Source organism: Macaca nemestrina, chromosome 8 (genome assembly GCF_043159975.1).
Source record: "Macaca nemestrina isolate mMacNem1 chromosome 8, mMacNem.hap1, whole genome shotgun sequence".
Classification (NCBI taxonomy): Eukaryota; Metazoa; Chordata; class Mammalia; order Primates; family Cercopithecidae; genus Macaca; species Macaca nemestrina.
In genome coordinates this window covers 48220509-48238378 of record NC_092132.1, presented here as the reverse complement: position 1 = coordinate 48238378, position 17870 = coordinate 48220509, and the positions used below count along the sequence as shown (strand labels likewise).

Genomic DNA, 17870 nt, shown 5'->3' with positions numbered 1-17870 from the left:
GGAAATGGCTGGGTTCTCTTTCTCTCCAGAATGCATTTGGAAGGTGTTTGCCATGCCGGGAGGGCTATTCGATCAGATGGCACCTGCCAAACTGACATAGATAAAACCTGCCACAAAGCAGATCTCTGAGAAGTGCCTCCATGACACATCAGTGATTTCACAAACACATTCGAATGCTCAGATAAATCTTTGATGTCCCTGATCTTTGCACCTCCAGATGGTGGCTGAACAAACAGAAATCAGTCTTCTTTGAAACCCTTCAAAGCGGTGAAATTGCCTAATCAGTCTGTTGACTATTCTTTGACTTCCAAAGGTCAGGAAGGCTTTCCGTTTGTTCATCTTTCCAAAGACACGTTCACATTCTCTTCTAGGTACCTTTGTTCTGGGAAATTTAAATCCATAACTGATCTGTTTGATATACAACTTTAAATTCCACATGAAGACTTGGCTGTTTTTTCTAAAGACTGAACATGATTATTTTCAAAACAGTTGTACAAACATTCTATTAGGAAATCTAAACAGAACTTATCAGCATGGAGGTAAATAATTAAGAGGAGAAACTGATTGTTTTACCAACATATTTAAAGCTCATGAAATGACAAATGTGTTACTGTCATTTCACCAGAATATTCTGTGTACACTCCAGTGTGCTGAGGTTGTTATGTCACCATCTATGTGAACCGGGCCTTGGTCATGGTCCTGGCAGTAGGAAGACTATGTGGTTTGTACTTGTTTTTCAACAATTGTTAACTAAGTAATCAGCTCTTGAGGATGACTCTCACCAGGTAGAAAACACCATGAAAATTACCATGTGCAGAGATGAGCTAAGAGGCTGATACTTCAGGGTTTTCTCTGTCGTTATGACCCTCATAATCAGGACTCTATAGATAAGAGACAAAATACATTTAAACTAACTGCATAAAAAAAGAGGAGATACTGAGGTATCACGTGAACTCAAGGTCTCAGATATAGTGAGGTTGAGGCTTCAGGAATTGAACGGGAGACTGCTGCCTGCTAAGCAGTGCTTTTCAACCTTCACAAATATTACATAAAATGATGATATGTCTATGGCCCATGGGGATAAAATAATGAGACTGCTCCAATGCAATCGAAAGTGACTTACTCTTTGTCATACTGATCAGCCATCCAGATTCCAGATAAAGCCCTTTACTCTCCCAGTTCCCAAGCTCTCAGGAAAGCCATGGCAGATATTTATGGAGACCCTGTTGTGTGGCAAGGACTATTCTAAGCACTATACCTGCATTTCATCACTCATCAAATCCTCACACAATCCTTTAAGTCAGCTATTATATTTTCCCATTTTATAGATAAGAAACTTCATTACTTAGGAGCTAAGCAACGTGCCCAAGGTCGTGGGACTAGTGATGGAGACTGAGTTTGAATCAGTTTGGCTCCTGTTTCCCCTTAACCCTCAGTTTCAGTGCCCCAACGTTGGAAGGTAGTAAAGCTTTCTATAACAAGGAGGGAATTGACTGGCTGAGCTTGAGTTAGGTGCCCACTCCTTGACCAATCAGCCATGAGAAGGGGATGGCCTCACACTGTAGACAGCAACTAGGTGCTCCTGCTAAGCCCTGTGGAAGTGGGTAGGGGCAAGTCCTAGCAAAAGAGTGCTCAACAGTCACTCATAAGGATCCTCTTCCTTCTCTCCCTCCCTGAGTCCCTCAGGGACTAAGGTTGACTTAATCATTCTTTCTGTTCACAGCAAGCTGTCATTCCATTGCATCTCTTGCTTTATTTCATCCTATTTCTGTTCTCCACTCCCATTCTCCTCCCAACCCCAAAGGCAATCATCCCACTTTGTTTCATAGGAATCATTTTCTTTTTATGTGTTCTTACATAATGTGTCAATATATATTGTTTTGTGTGCATGCATTATTCATTTACATACATGACATTGGGCTACAGGTTCTGCTGTGTGTCTTCCTTTTGTCACCCAGTGTTATGTTCATAAAATCTATCCATGTTGCTGTGTGCATGTCCAGCCCATTGCTTCTGACCACAGCATGGACTCTATGATGTGCCAGCAACACGTTTTGCTTTATCCAACCCATGTCCTGTTAAGTCATGTACTAGTGTGGTCTATGGGCTGGCAGAACTGAAAAGATCTTCCTTTTCATGTAGCTTCCCCCCCTACTCACAGCATTGCATCACACGGTCAAGTGTTTCTCCTCCATTTCACGCAGCTTGGGTGCCCTCTTGTCTGGAAAGGCCCTTCCCTGCCTGTTGCCTCCAGGCTGGGCTGGTTGTTGCTCCTTTGTGCTCCCGAGGTCCTCAGTGCCTGCCTTTATCAGAACAGAGGCCACAAGACACCTTGGTTAAATGTACAGTCTCTGGGACCAGACTGTCTGGACTCACAACTCTGGCTCTGCCATTTACAGATGAGTCACGTAACCTCTCGGGGCCCCCACTTCCTTGCCTGCAAAGTATTATTAACCACAACTACTCAGTGGATTGGTGTGAGGGTTCAATAAGAAAAATCTATGAGAAGTGCTAATAATAGTACCTGCCATGAAATTCTATTTGTGCCTATAAAAATAACGTTCGTTGTATGTAATGAAATTGTGTTTACTTGTGTGTCTCCACCATCAGACTAAGACATCCTCAAGTCTAAGGACCTTGGCATTTTCATCCCAGAGCCCCACACCTTGCAAGTGCCCAGAGCATGGTCATTGGATGATGCTGTTTCCCACTTACCCTCTGGTTTGACATGGCTGCAGGATTTGCATATGGAGACTGACTGGGTTGAGAACAGACTCAAATAGGGACAGATTGGAGATGTAGGCTTAGAAAGGAGAGATTTCCTGAAGCTTTAATGCCATGCAATAGAAATATACAGCATCAACTTCCTTATACAACTAGGTGGGTCAGCAGGTCACCTGTGGCAGACCCAGGAGGACATCCTCACACTGACAGGTGAGCTCGGCTCAGAGCATGGCCAGGAGCCAGCCCATGGCCACATGCCACCACTTTCTGGTCTTCTGTGTGTTTGCCTTAGTGTCCTCATCTGCAAAACAGGACTAATGGCATCTACCTCATAAGGCTGATGTTAGGACTTTGTGAGGAAACAGTTTTCAAAAGCTTAGAACAGTGTCTGACATGTCCTCAACCGGCAAGAAATATCAGCTTCTCTTGGTGTGATGATCACCAAACCCACTTTTTTTTTTTTTTTACAAACAGAGTGGATAGACACCATGTCATTTTCATTCTTGTTTCAGGATCTTGGGAATTTCTGTTTGTCCATTTATGCATTTGTTTTTGTCTTTATTTATTTATTTAGAGTTCTGGTGGAGATAATTTGTTAGCAGGATTTTTGTTGGAAGGTGCAAGGCTTCTTCACTAGCCTCATAAGTTTGTCCCTGTATGCAGAGGGGAGCAATATAGCTTCTCAATCTTTGAAGCCTTCCTAAGGACAACATCACTCTCAGGTTGGAAATTCTATGAAATCCCAGCTTCCAGCAACCCAGTTAGGTATTCCTAGGGATATGAGAGGGCTTTGTTCACAGTCACGGAACACATATACATGGAGATAAACTCAAATGGTTTGTAGTTTTGGTTAAAGTAAATAAAAGGGAAGAAGGACAAGGAAATCAAATACGGGTCCAGTGGGACCATCCTCAGTGTAATAAGAGCCTTTCCCATTAGCTTTCTAAGCAACTTTTAGGCTGCTGCTGTGCCGCAGAATGACTTTTTAAAAATGCTTTGGTTTCATACATGGAAAGAAGCCCTCGGGGTGAATTGCTGGCTGCCCTACATTAGAGGCCTAGCAGTGAAAACCATTAGTTCTAAAGAGAGGTTAATTATGAGGAGAACTCCCTGGCCTAAGCGGAGGCAGTTACAGTGATTCCCAGTGAGAGGCTAATCAGGAGGCCACGTTGGGTGGCAACAGCCCTGTCCTGGGCAAGGGCTTAATGGGAGTGTCTAATACCATTTGCAGTGTTTGGGTTTATGTGGGGACCAGGAGTCCTGTTGTGTTTGGGTTCATTAGCTTCAGAGATTATTGCCTCTGGGGATTCACTAACAAGTAGCAGGGGAAGGGGGGAAGAGGCAAGATGAGCTTGAGAGATTCAGCAAGACCTCTTATTCTATAAAATTAAGACCTTAATGAAACCCCAGACTTTGTCCACTACTGGCTCCTTGGTCTATCTGGATTGGCAAATAGATATAGACAACGTTTTACAGGATCTTATACCCCATGTCATCTATTCCAGATGATTCTGCAATCAGCTGTGCCTTAAAACATGCTCATGAAAGCTACTCTTGATTTCCAAGAAACTGCATGAGATTTACTTTAGAAGCCCTTGAAAACAAAGTTTGTATTTTGTTAAGAAAAGTTTGTTTAGAGCCAGCAACACAATTTCCAACCCATTCACAACCCTCCGCCAACATTCTGAGGGCAAATAGAAATCCAGGATGTGCAAAATTTAGGAACTTTTCTCCGAGAGATATTTTGGCAAAATGTATATAAGCATCAGATTTCACAGTTACTAACTGAGCACCTACTATATGCTTGACACTGTGCAGAGCACTTTGCTTTGCTCCACGATTCCCACAATGCTTATTACTCCACAGGACAGGGGTATGATCATCAGCTCTGCAGATGGTGACACTGAGGCTCCCAGACTCACAAAAGGCCACACAATGAGGGCAGAGCCAGCCTCTGTCTTCCAGTTCTTTAACTTTTATCATTTTTCCATCTTCTGCCCTGCCTCAACAGAATAACCTAAATAGTAACCGGTAATGGAGATTAGAACCATTGTAACAAGTATTTAGCTTAAGGGAAGAAACGTTAAAATGTCTCTCCCTGTGGGTTACTGAGTGTGACACCCCCTGACCTCACCCACCCTCTACATGTTGGGGCCAGGAGCCCTGTTGTGTGTTGTTGTTTGTCTTCCCAACTTTTGAGTGAATAAGTATGCAGATAAACCGTGTGACAAATATCAGGTAAATCTGAAGTGGCTGTTTATGTTGATGTTTCATTTTTACATGTTTTCCATATCTGTGAAAATTTTCAATAAGTAAATTTTTCTTATATCTTCAAATTGAATTATATTTTAAGAATATCTACTTCGCTGTGCTGGCACTGGATGAAATTCTACCATTTTGAACTTCTGCTCTTCATGTCCATGTGACAATTAAGGTAATTATATAACATTCTTACTGAATGATGATCTTGTCACAGGTTAATAAAAATTAATGTATTTCTATTCTTCACTCTTTAGTTTCTTATCAGCATTCAGCTGAAGCATTTTTAGCTTTTAAATATTGTACATATGGCAATGTCTATAAGACATTTCCACTTGAGTTCAGCCAAGGCAGAATGCAAATGAGGAGCTGACACTGTTCTGTAAGTCAGCAGAATGCGGTGGCTAACAGTCTGGTTTCTGGAGCCAGCTTGCCTGAGTTTGGTTCCTGGTATACCAACACTTCTGCTGTTGATCTTGGGCAAGTTACTGCACCCAGCTCCATCTTATGTTCTCTGTAAAAATAAGATTAAACATGCCCCTGCCCCGTTTGGTTCCTGCAAAACCATTATTTATGGAAAGTGTTTAGAACGATGCCTGGAATATAGTAACTCTATATAACTAATTGCTGCTTTTATCATTACGTAGGAAAAACAATGAATAGGACCTAAAAAATTTGGAAGGCAGCTACCAGGACATCAGGAATCAGGACTTGTGTATGCTGGGCCTCACCACCACGACCTTCCAGAACTGAAGATCTTGCAGTACTAAAGCACTTAATGATTATCTTAGTCCATCTGTGCTGCTATCACAGAATGCCACAGACCGGGTAACTGATCAAGAACACAACTTTATTTCTTGCAGTTCTGGAGGCTAGGGAATCCAAAACCAAGCTTCCTGGCATTGGCGTCTAGTGAGGGCTGCCCTCTGCTTTCAAGGCAGTGCCTTGTTGCTGTGTCTTCACACAGCAGATGGAAGGGCAAGAGGGCTGAACACTGTATGAAGCCTCTTTTACAAGGACCCTAATCTCATTCATTAGATCTCCACCCTCATGACTTAATCACCTCCTAAAGACCCCCTCTTAACACTGTCACATTGATGAAGTTTCAACATACGAATTTTGGAGGGGACACAACCATTCAAACCATAGCAGTAATATAGTCATGACTCTTCTCCCCTAACTCACCTCTCAGGCCTGTAATGTTCATGCTTTTTTGAGAACATTCAGTCTATTCAATAAATCAGCTCGTAGTTCACAAAATATAGGCAAACAATCTTAAGATGTGAAAGTATAAATAAGTAGCCACTTAGCAAAAAGTATGATTCTCATAGGCAGAATTTATGGGATGTGTTAAGCTTAAGATAAACAGCAAGCAGAACGTGTGTGTTATACCCAGATAGAGTAGGATGAAAGGACTGAGAAATAGCTAATATTTATGATGCAGCTGAGTATTAAATATTTGTAATGTACTACATAGACATTTAGACATAAGGCTAAACACTAAGAGGTACCAAATAGACATGAGCATTTTAGATACATGATCTCCTAATTTGGCAACCTATTGGCTATATCTTTCTGGTCCCATGTGTCCTCTGCCCCCAAAAACAAATAGAACTTATAGCTGCTCATCTGGCTAATTGGCAAGCCATAGCTGTCATCAGGCATACTTGTCCTTATATCTCTAGTAGAACAGGTATGTGACATCAATCCAGCATAATCCATCTGTGGGCCCTATCTATATCAGGGATTCCCAAGACCACCCTCATGTTCAATGATTTTCTGGAAGGACTCACAAAAATCAGAAAAGCAGTTATACTCATGGTTACAGTTTATTATAGCAAAGGCTATGGATGAAACTTGGCAAAGGAAAAATATGCAAAGGGTGGAGTCCAGGAGAGACGAGGTCCAAGCTCCTAGCTGTCTTCTCCTAATGGGGTTGTATGAACAACACTTAATTCTCCCAGAAATGATGTGTGATACTACATGCAAAGTACTGCCAACCGGGAAGTTTAACCGTGCTTTAAAGTTGGTGTCCTGGGTTCTTACTGGAGTTTAACCACATAGGCATGGAGTGCCCATGTAACTTATCTTAGCCGCTCAAACCCTAGCCCCCTGCCGCCCCCTAGAGGTCAAACTGATAGCATATGGCCCAAGTCTACCACCTAAATCACATTTTTAGCATAAACTATCTGGTATGGCCCAGGGCTCTGGGCAAACAATAGCACTCTTACTGTGTCCAGAATTGGTGGGTTCTCGGTCTCACTGTCTTCAAGAATGAAGCCATGGACCCTCGTGGTGAGTGTTACAGTTCTTAAAGATGGTGTGTCCGGAGTCTGTTCCTTCAAATGTTCACATGTGTTGGGAGTTTCTTCCTTCTGGTGGGTTCGTGGTCTCGCTGGCTTCAGGAGTGAAGCTGCAGACCTTCTAGGTGAGTGTTACAGCTCTGAAGGCGGCGCCTCTGGAGTTGTTCGTTCCTCCTGTCCAGAGTTAGTCATTCCTTCTGGTGGGTTCGTGGTGTCGCTGGCTGATTCAAGAGTGAAGCTGCAGACCTTCGAGATGAGTGTTACAGCTCATGAAGGCAGCGTGGACCCAGAGACCGAGCAGCAGCAAGACTGATTGTAAAGAGCGAAAGAATAAAGCTTCCACAACGTGGAAGTGGACCCCAGCGAGTTGTCCCTGGCTGGCTCCAGCAGCCTGCTTTTATTCCCTTATCTGGCCCCACTCACATCCTGCGGATTGGTCCGTTTTACAGAGAGCTGATTGGTCTATTTTGACAGAGTGCTGACTGGTATTTAGGATCCTTTAGCTAGACACAGAGTGCTAGACAGAAAAGTTCTCCAAGTCCCCACTAGGTTAGCTAGATACAAAATACTGATTGGTGTATTTACAAACTGAGCTAGACACAGAGTGCTGATTGGTGCGTTTACAATCCCTTAGCTAGACACGGAGTGCCAGACAGAAACGTTCTCCAAGTCCCCACCAGATCCAGAAGCCCAGCTGGCTTCACCTTCTGGATCCCGCACCAGGGAGGCAGGCGGAGCTGCCCACCTGTCTGGCGCCATGCACCCGCACACCCGCACTCCTCAGCCCTTGGGTGGTAAATGGGACCGGTCGCCGGTGGCAGAGGGGACGGTGCTCGTTGAGGCCCCGCAGGAGCCCAGAGCAGGGCCGGTGTGGGGGAAAGCTTGGGCATGGCTGGCTGCAGGTCCCCGGCCCTGCCCGGCGGGGAGGCAGCTGAGGCGGTGTGAGAATTCGAGGGCAGCACCAGCGGGCAGCACTGCTGCCAGTGCACCCTCTGCAGCTGCTGGCCTGGGTGCTAAGTCCCTCCCTACCCCCCCGGCCTGCGCCCCGGCCGGCTGCTCAGAGTGCAAGGCCTACCGAGCCCACGCCCAGACCCGAACTCTCCCTGGCTCGTGAGCGCCACGCACAGCCCTGGTTCCCGCCTGTGCTTCTCCCTCCACACCTCCCCGCAAGCAGAGGGAGCTGACTCCGGCCTCGGCCAGCCCAGAGAGGAGCTCCCACAGTGCTGTGGCGGGCTGAAGGGCTCCTCAAGCGCTGCCAGAGTGGATGCTAAAGCCGAGGAGGAACTGAGAGCGAGGGCTGCTAGCATGTTGTCACCTCTCATTATCAGTAAGGATATTCCAAAGGCTCAGGAATTATCTCCCTGAACTAGTCCAAGGGCCAGTCCTTTCTTTGGGATGTACAGGTTTGAACACCCCAGACCCACTGAGTTAACCCTTTTCTGTACAGTGGGGTCCTTCCACTCTACTTGTGTCGGATCCTAACTGCATTAACTTACGCCGTCTCTCGCCTCTTGCGTCTTACTTAAGTGTTTTAAATTGACTTAATAACCTTGTTATTTGCAAATTTTAATTTGCCTTTTAATGAGCCTTTCTGGGGTAGCTTGTTTGATGGTGTATTTGTAGACTATCATTTCAGACTTATCATTTCATGTACTTGGAGCTAACTTCTCACCAGACATGTCCAGCCTTCATCATTTGCTTTACCCACACATCATTAGGTGGGTAAAGAGAGGTGGTATATTAGTGTGCTTTTCCTGAGCTATGCCATGGAGGCAAACAATACCAATGCTTACAGTGACTATGGTTATAAATTAGGAATCTATACAACCTACTACAGTGGGATAGAGAGGAGGAGAAAGATAAAAAAGCAGATTTGTGAGAGTATTATTATAGGTGTGGTCTTGTTCATTGCTTCTGGGCACTGCTGACCACTATTTGCCTACAAGTCACATTTAGTGAGTGCTCACTACAGACCAGGCACCATGCTAACCACTATAGATGAATTAGCTTATCCTCACAAAAACCTATGAAGTAGGTATTATTTGTATCTTCGCCATTTTATAGATGGGTAAATGGAGGCACAAAGGAACTTTGAGCTTGTGTGCTTTGTCAATAGTGGAGCCAGAATTCAAAGGCTGGCAATAGAGTTCACACTCTTAACCACTCTGCTAGGTTGTTTGGGCTCTCTCATTGGTTTGTCTCAGCTACCTGGCATAGAGTAGACATAACTCTTTTAACTATGAGTGGCAGAAACTCAACTCAAAATGACTTAATTGAAAAGGAATACTTACTCCACAAGCTTGAAAATTTCCAGAACTAGAACTGAAGCAGTTGGATCCAGGAGCTCGATTAGGAAGTTAGGATTTGACTGCCCTCTTGCCATCTCTCAGTTCTGTTTCTTCTCTGTTGGTCTCACTTTTCTCTCATGGCTGTTGGCAACTTAAGGCTGACATTCCCAAAGTTTGGCAATCCCAGCTGTATGAGAGACATTCTTTTCCTCAAGAATTCTAACCACAAACCAAGGAGTTGGAGTGACTTTGGTTTCCCTAATCACTCCAGTCACTGGAGTAGAGCAGTGGCCTGGTGTGAGTGATGTGTCCATTCTTGGTGTTGGGTGCTGTGATCCCACTTGAACCACATGGATTAAACATAAAAGAGAGCATTGCCCCAAAGGAAGAGGAAACAGCTCCAGGCAGGCAAAAATAATCAATGCTCTTATTGGGTTCAGAAAATATATGAATATTGGAAGATGGATGAATGGATGGATGGATGGATGGATGGGTGGGAGAGTGGATGGATGGATGGATGGATGGATGGATGGATGGATGGATGGATGGATAGACAGAAGGGTATATGGGTAAATGAATGCAAAATGTAATGCCCAAGACAAGGGTCTTTGTGATGAGAAATGCATAAGAAAAATACTTCTTATGCATCCAAACAGTAAGAGGAGTCAAGGTTAGGTTAAGTCAGTCAAGGTTAAAGAAACTTTGCTTCTCTTCCACAAAAAGAGACACCAGGATATTTGGGGGAAATGGTAGAGAAAGGCCATTGAAAAAAGGTATATGAAACAAAGAATGAGAACGTGAGGTGGAATTTCTCTAATGGAGACAATTACAGTTTTAATAGGACATCTGCTTCGAGCAGTGTGAGTTTCTGGGTGCTGCTATTGTTGGTATATCTCTTTTTCTTGGTGCAGTAACTAGGCTGCAGTTGTCATGGGCAATTACAGCCCAGTGTGCAAAGTCACACGTCCCATCTGGAGAGACCGGTCACCTCAACTGGCACAAACCAGCAGGATCCTCAGGAAATATGAACTCACTCCACAGGGCTTCTCAGATTCTCTTTAACTTCCTAACTCAAACTGTTCTTTTAGGTTGCTCTCTAGTTTTCAGCCTTGTTTGTGTCCCCGTAAAGCTGCTGTTTGGAAAGCTGAATTTTCAGAATGGGATTTGGCAAGGCAAATAGAGCCTCAGTTGGGAGAGATTATCTGTCCTGCTGAGAAGGTTATGAAAAAGGACAGGACGATGGATTCCAGCAGCAGGTTTAGAGAAAGAAAAAAAGAGCGATGTACACATTCACATACATAAGCATCTTGAACTGCTTTTATGCAGAGCTTGGGTTCAGCAAGTCCTTAGCATATTTCAGTCCAAAACCCTTGTCTTATTTTGTTTTTTACCCTATGCTACATTTCAGAAAAAAATGTAATCTGCATCTTTCTAGTTCATCTGACTTCAATTTTGTCCTTCAAATTTATTAGCTGATCTTGTATTTTTTAACTCATACAGCTACTCTTATATAACAACTCCACTCTTCTATAGCTAAGTAGATGTTTATGTCTTTTGTGTTTATGTCAGGGATTTGTTGTGAGAAAGCAGGGGGAGGGTTGCTTCCAAGAATTGGAATTTTGTTTTTCAACACAGAAGTTTCCAAGAGTCATGAGCATCTGCTCTGCTAGGCCAGAGGGCTCAAGTCTAGGGCGCCTTTTGAGGTATGATGCTTCATTCCTTGGGCTCTGATGTGGGACTGAGTTTGCTTGCAATCTGGGACCTAATATCCTATTTCCTTCTGCATCAGGACTGGTGATGCCCATCTTAGGCCAACTTAGGGTTAAATGTAAGAAAACGTTTTCATTGTAGAATGCAATTTGCCAACCAAAAATTATGCCAAAACTGAAATCTGAAGGGAGAGAGAACAAAATGTGGTCGCTTTTACGAACTTTTGCCAACCTGGCTGGGCTAAATGAAGCACAAAGCAAGAGAGCTGGTTTTCTAACTGCACCTCGGGCAGGCACAGTGACAGAAGTCCTTTAGGAACCACACATCACCTGCAAGACGTGGAGAAAGTGGAGATTCGGCAAGGAGCTGGATTCTTTGTACAGATAATTTCAAACTTGTCCTTTCCCTGCTGTTTCAACTGGTGAGATACTCTGTAAGATTTTCTGCCTCATCCTATTTTATTGCCAGCCTATCTTCACTCAATCCAGTTTTGCCCAGATATAATGGCAACAAGAGCTTTCCAGCCTACAAAATTAATATGGAAATGGCTGAAACAGTGTCTTGATGGCAGAAGGAAGAAACATTTCCTTATAATTTGCCATGCAAACAATTCGCTACATCCGTAACTGTGCCTTTTCACATGCAAATGAGGGAGCCAACCTGACATATGATCTTAATTGGGCCGCTTTAGGAAAGGAAGTCACATCTGAACTTGGCTTCAGGAACTTCTACCCCCATTCACCTTAGTACATAAGGTCAAATGAATATTTTTTAAATGAATGCCTCACTGTATTTCTTTCCCTGCCTTCCCCAGACTCTTCATTTGGATTCAAATCTCATAGTCCAGGCATTAATACTGACAATTCATCTGACTGTTTAACAAAAAAGAGAGATAATTTCTTACATACAGAAACAGATAACCCACTTCCCCAGATTTGATGAATTTAAATGCATAACTTTGTCTTAGAAAGAATAAAGCCAGTAATAGTGAGAGGAAGTCAGAAGTGGGCAGGGTAGACCAGGTAGGCCTTTATAAGCCTTGCTAAGCACTTTGGATTGGAGGGTTGAAAGCAGGAAATGATATGATTTGAATTAATACTTCCTCTTTTTATTTTATTTTATTTTATATTTATAAAGTTAGGATTCAAATTCTATTTAGGATGCTATTTTAAAAAGAAAAAATGCAAGACCCGAGAGAACCAGAAATCACCAGTCAGGAGCTGCCATATTATTTTCAAATATTCTCCTCTACAAGTGGAACTACCCACACAATACCAGCATACTCATTGGTCTTGCCACACAAGGAAGAATTTGTGAGAAAAGTCAAAATTCAGTTTATAACATTCTTTCTCCATAAATGACCAGAGGATATCAACTGTTTCTTTATGATATGACTTAGGCTAAGAACTGTGATCTTGGATGCAACTTAGCTCCCTTGGCCACCCTGGTTTCTGCCTGTGACTTGTTATGCTTTTTCATTGAAAGGTCCTGGCTGACCTTGGTCAAGTCACCCACCTTGCTGGCCTCACTTTGCCTCTTTTGTACCATGAGCCCAGACAGTATGATCTCTGAGGCATTTCTATCTGCCTCCTCATAGTTCTAAGTCTCCACTTTGAATCTACGTTTCCAATTAAGTGAGTGATCTGTGAGTGATTCAGAAGCAACATTCTAAAGGAGTGGTTCTAACCCTGCCCTGCCCTGTTCTCCTGAAGGTATCACACCAGTTGCCTCTTTTAAGTAGAAAGTGTTTGCTTACTTGCATGTTTCCTTCCCTACCTTCCTCTTGTGCCTTCCATTACAATTATCTTTTCCTCCCAGCCCCCACACCCAATTGTAGCAATTGCCATTTGCTGGGTAGATGTCCCTAGAGCACCTCTAGGTACAAAGAACAACAAGGCCCCAGTTTCTGACCATCAGAGAAGGGAAAGTTAGTGACCAAAGGCGGAAATGCAAGATAGAAAGTTCAGAGGAAAAGGAGGTCACACAGCAAAGATTTCCTGGGGAAACAAACAGAAGCAGGAGGAAAGGAAGCTGACAGAAATAGCCTCAGGACATTTGCACATGAAAGGCTCTCGCAGCCTATCTGTGCTGCTCAGTTCCAGCTTTGGTTTCATAATAGGTAACTCTGGTAAAAGTGAGAGGCTTGTAAAACCAGATTTCAAAGCATATCTCTCTCCCTTCCTCCAAGAAACAAGCCTCTAGTCCTCCATACACGGAAACACTTTCCACAAGGCTTTGCTTTTTAGGGTTCAGAAGAGAAATGAAATACAATAGGCCATTTGGAAGGAAAGGGTAGCAGGAAAGAGGGGGACAGCTAGTGGAATAATAACCAATCATCATAAACTAACATTGAGCCCTAAAGATTCAGACCTGCATTTAGAGCACAAAACAATTAGTTCCCACATAGACTTAGTCTTTACAAATATTTAAGTTGGAAAGAGAGAAAAGAAACAAATCCTCATTTTGATATTTGTAGGAAATATATGTTTCAGCTTGGGAGGCAATGGGGTGCTCTAGGGTGGGAAATGTCTTGAACAATTAAGGTGCCTGCTCCTGCCCTTCATCCAAGCAGACTGCCTTCCCATCCACCCTGAAGCTATCACTGGGGTGTCTACCCACTGTGTTCACTTCTGTAAACTTCCATGACAGAAGAAAGGGGGACTTGCAGCTGGACACTGCTCCCTGGCTCTTTGGAGCGGGTTCTTTACACTGTGCTTCTCCACAGCATGGACCATAGATTAATTGCAGGCATGACTCACAGAGAGCTTGCTAAAGAAGCAGGGTCCTGGCCTCCACCCAAAACTTCTGACTTTGAATCAGTGTCTAACATTTATTTATTTATGTACTTACTTGTTTATCTGTTTTGTTCACTGCTATATCTTAAGCTCCTAGAAAAGTATTGAGCATGGTAGATGCTCAATAATTATGTACTGAATAAATGAGTGAATTCACATATTACATTCACTTGACCACACAATCAGTATGACAGAAGAAGACCCAGTTCGAGGGTTCTTGTTGGGAATGAGAGCCATTCTTTTATTGCTGGCATGGATTAAAAAAACAGCGGGGTGATTTTTGCCTGAGAATAAAGTCAACAGAGAGAAAAATGGAGCCAAGAGATTGAGTGAGAAAGATGGACCCAATGACACTAAACTTCTGGAGCCAGCTGTGATTTCCTTGGGGATGAGAGGCAATAAATTCCTTTCTGCTGAAACTGTACTGACTGGGGTCTCCATCGCTCACTGAGACCTGCCAGGCTTCACGGTGCTTCCCTGTCAGGATCACACACTCAGGCTGGGTGACAGCTTTTTCAGAGCAGACTTGATGCCTTTTCGTGTTTCCTGTATCTCTCCTTTTCCAATCTCCTGCTTTTGGGGGTCTTTAATGTAGGGCAGGGCTTTCAAGGCATGGCTATGATTGTTATGATTATTGTAAGAAACTTATTTTTGAAATGACTTAAGAATTTGCAAATCGTTTTGTATTTATTACCTCATTTGATCCTTTCAAGGACCCATAAATCAGCAGTGGACATGTAATCCTCGTCCAGTTCATTGATGAGAAAATGGACACTCGAGGAGATAAAGGCTCCAGTCCTGGGGTCAGATGACTCGTATGCAGCAGGGTCTGACCTGGATTCTCACCCAGGCCCTCTAATCACATAGCCTTTGCTTTTTCATTTTGCCTTTATGTCTCCTTCTCAAGAGAAAAAGAATAGACCTAAGATCCAGTGAGTTTTCCCTAATGAATTTATAGACTCAAGCCATAAAGAACACTTGAGATTCCCTGGACCTTGCAGGAATGTTTCTGCGTCCCACTGTTGGATTTTGTAAATGGAGCAAGTCTCCAACAGGATGATACTCGGGCCATGGGTGCTTGCTGGAGCTTCCAGATACTTTATGATGAGTGATTAGTTGAGTTCATGTCAGTGACATCTTTGCAGCCCATTTCCTGGTACAGATGGTGTGGACTGAAACACAAGAGTGTGATGGAAATCCATCCTGGTAGAGTTCAGCAGATAAATGACATATTTTAGAACTTGTGCCCAGACAACATCCCAAGGTACAAGACACCATTTCCCCTTCACCAATACCTAATGCTCACTGTTGAGAAGCCAGTGCTGACTTCAGCCTAGACACACACACACACACACACACACACACACACACATTTATAATTTATTTATTGGGTGTTTTAAAACTGTACCCTTTAGGAAATGACTATGGATGAAAGCCTAGAAATTATATACCAGTAAAAAACAAATATAAATATGATACTAATTAAAACTATAGCAAGATATAAAGTTCACCCTGAAAATATCACCTTGTTGAGAAGAGTCTGTTTAAAGATACAAGTCAGAATACAAAGGCTGGCACCTTGTCCTTAGTGAATTAAAAATTCCAGAGTCCTTCATGGATTTGAAACTTGCCATTGGAATTATAAATATTGCCATATTGATGGATATACCTTATGATAGATATAGTTATGAATAGTAGTAGTAACAATAATGATGATAAATATGTTATCTGAAATAAACAATGACTAATACTTTATTGTTAGCCAAGAACTCACTCTCCATGTATTATCTCATTTGATAGAACAGTCCTGATGAAAATGTGGAGCTCATCACAGGCAGTTCAGAAACAATCCCATGCATTATCAACGGATGTCCCGAAGCATCGGCTCTCAGAACAAGAGCGACTCATTGAGTCCAGCTGGATCATTCTACAGATGATAACAATAGCCAACATTTGTTAAGCCAGACCCAGTGCTACACATTTTACATTCATTATCTCATTTAATCCTCACCCCCAGTTTGCTGGTCAGGAAACTGAGGCTTAACAATGTTAAGCAATTTATGATGGTTACTCAACTAGCAAATGAGAGAGCCAGGCTGTGTGGTTTAAAGGTGGTATCCTCGTGGCTCAAGATACGCTTCTAGTTCAGTCCTACACAACTTCATGTTCTTTACTAGCAGAGCTAAGGTATGACAAACTTTCTGCCTTGTAGCAAGGGGTCCAAAAGAAGACAAATGAAAGAGAACCTATACTAACTAGCCATTTGCCCTTTGGAAAATCAGTATACCCCCAGCCTTGTCTTCTGCAAAACGAGACGCTTAGACTGAATGCTCTCTAAAGCATCATTCAACTCTAACATTTGATGATACCATAAAATATATCATGTATGGTAATAGGCAAGTGTGTTGGGAAGGGAAATTTTGCTATTAACAAAAAAAAAAAAAAAGAAAGGAAGACAGGAATAAGCATAGCTACTTCTGAATTCCAGAGAAGCAGCAGAATTCCTCCCAGGGGACTCTTAAAATGCATCCTATTAGGCCTTTTTGTTGTTAGTATATTTCTTATAAAAGTTTTAAAAGACCTCTGGTGCCCATAAGTAAGTGATTTCTGTACTTCAGAATCCTTCTCAACACAGGGCCCCAGGCAGCCACCAATAAATGATCAAAGTGGGCTTGCAAGATAAAATGCATTTTATATCCTTCCTACTAAAGTATATCTTGGTTTTAAAAAAGCATATGCCTTACAGACATCTCACGGTTATAGTGTAGTGGTCAAATGGTGAATGGGTAACAGCCCGTTGGACAAGTGCAAGGCCTGCTAAATGCAGTTGCCAAGGACAAGGTTAAAATGCATCTGGAAATGAGGTAGTCTAATGACCACAGTCCAAGCTGTGGTCATTGGTTGGCTTTGACAGTGACATTCATAAACTCTCAGTATTACAGCCTAACACCTCTGGGATAGAAACTGATGTATCCACTTTCAGCCAGGAGAGAAAGAGAAGCTTCTCGGGGAGAGTCCACACTGCAGACCATGGGGCTCCCTCTCTGGGAAGACAGTAGCTAGTCTCACTCAGCATGCTGGCTCCCACAGGGCTCACAGACAAAACATCATACAGATGAAAGTACCCTATCAATCTAGTTTACTTCTCTCTCCTTTGGGAGTGAAGATGAGCTTGTGGGATCATAGCAACAAGCTGTAAATAATGGTTGCAGGGACAAATGGAGGACGAGAGCATCTGGGCAGGCTCCTGGCTGCTGCTGCATTCCAGGTCCGCCTGCTTCAGTTACCAACACGCCCAACTCAGAGACACTTCCTGAAGGGAGTGTGTGTCCTCCTGGATTTTATTCTGCTGCACTTTGCTTTCCTATTCCTGCCAACTTCTGTTTGTTAAAAGTTGAATGATACAACCATAGCTGAGTGAAAACACAGCCAGCAAATCTAGCTTTCTTCTCAAAACTGGGCACTCCCATGAGGTTCTTTGATTCTCTGTGAGAAGAGAAAATGGTATCTCCTGAGGTATCCAGCTGGGCAGTCAGTCAAGTAAATGCATGGAGTGGCCACTGAGTGCCAGGCTCAGGGGATGCAAGTGAATACAAGGGGTGGGGAGGGCATGGGTCTTATTTCATGGTCCTAGCAGTTTAGATGGAAAGACGACTGAAATAAATAACTACCAATAACAAATGAAAAAATGGCTAAGTGTCAAGTGCTGTGAGGGAGGACAGTGGGCAATGGTAGCTCCACATGAGGACCAACCAGGTCTGGGTACTATGTGGTGAAAGTTCACACGCACT

At 43.2% G+C, this 17870-nt stretch overlaps 1 protein-coding gene across 2 annotated transcripts in view; it reads right to left on the bottom strand.

Annotated features, from left to right (window-relative positions):
• The window catches only part of LOC105476102 (TSPY like 5), a 321338-nt gene that overhangs the window by 210413 nt on the left and 93055 nt on the right, over positions 1-17870 (bottom strand). Inside the window, exon 2 of one of the 2 annotated variants that reach the window (XM_071067975.1) lies at positions 1796-2303. The exons of the other annotated variant lie outside the window; for it this stretch is intronic. The gene's annotated coding sequence lies outside the window, so the exon portion shown is untranslated. Of the gene's footprint in view, positions 1-1795; positions 2304-17870 lie in introns of those variants that run through there. 2 annotated transcript variants of the gene reach the window in all.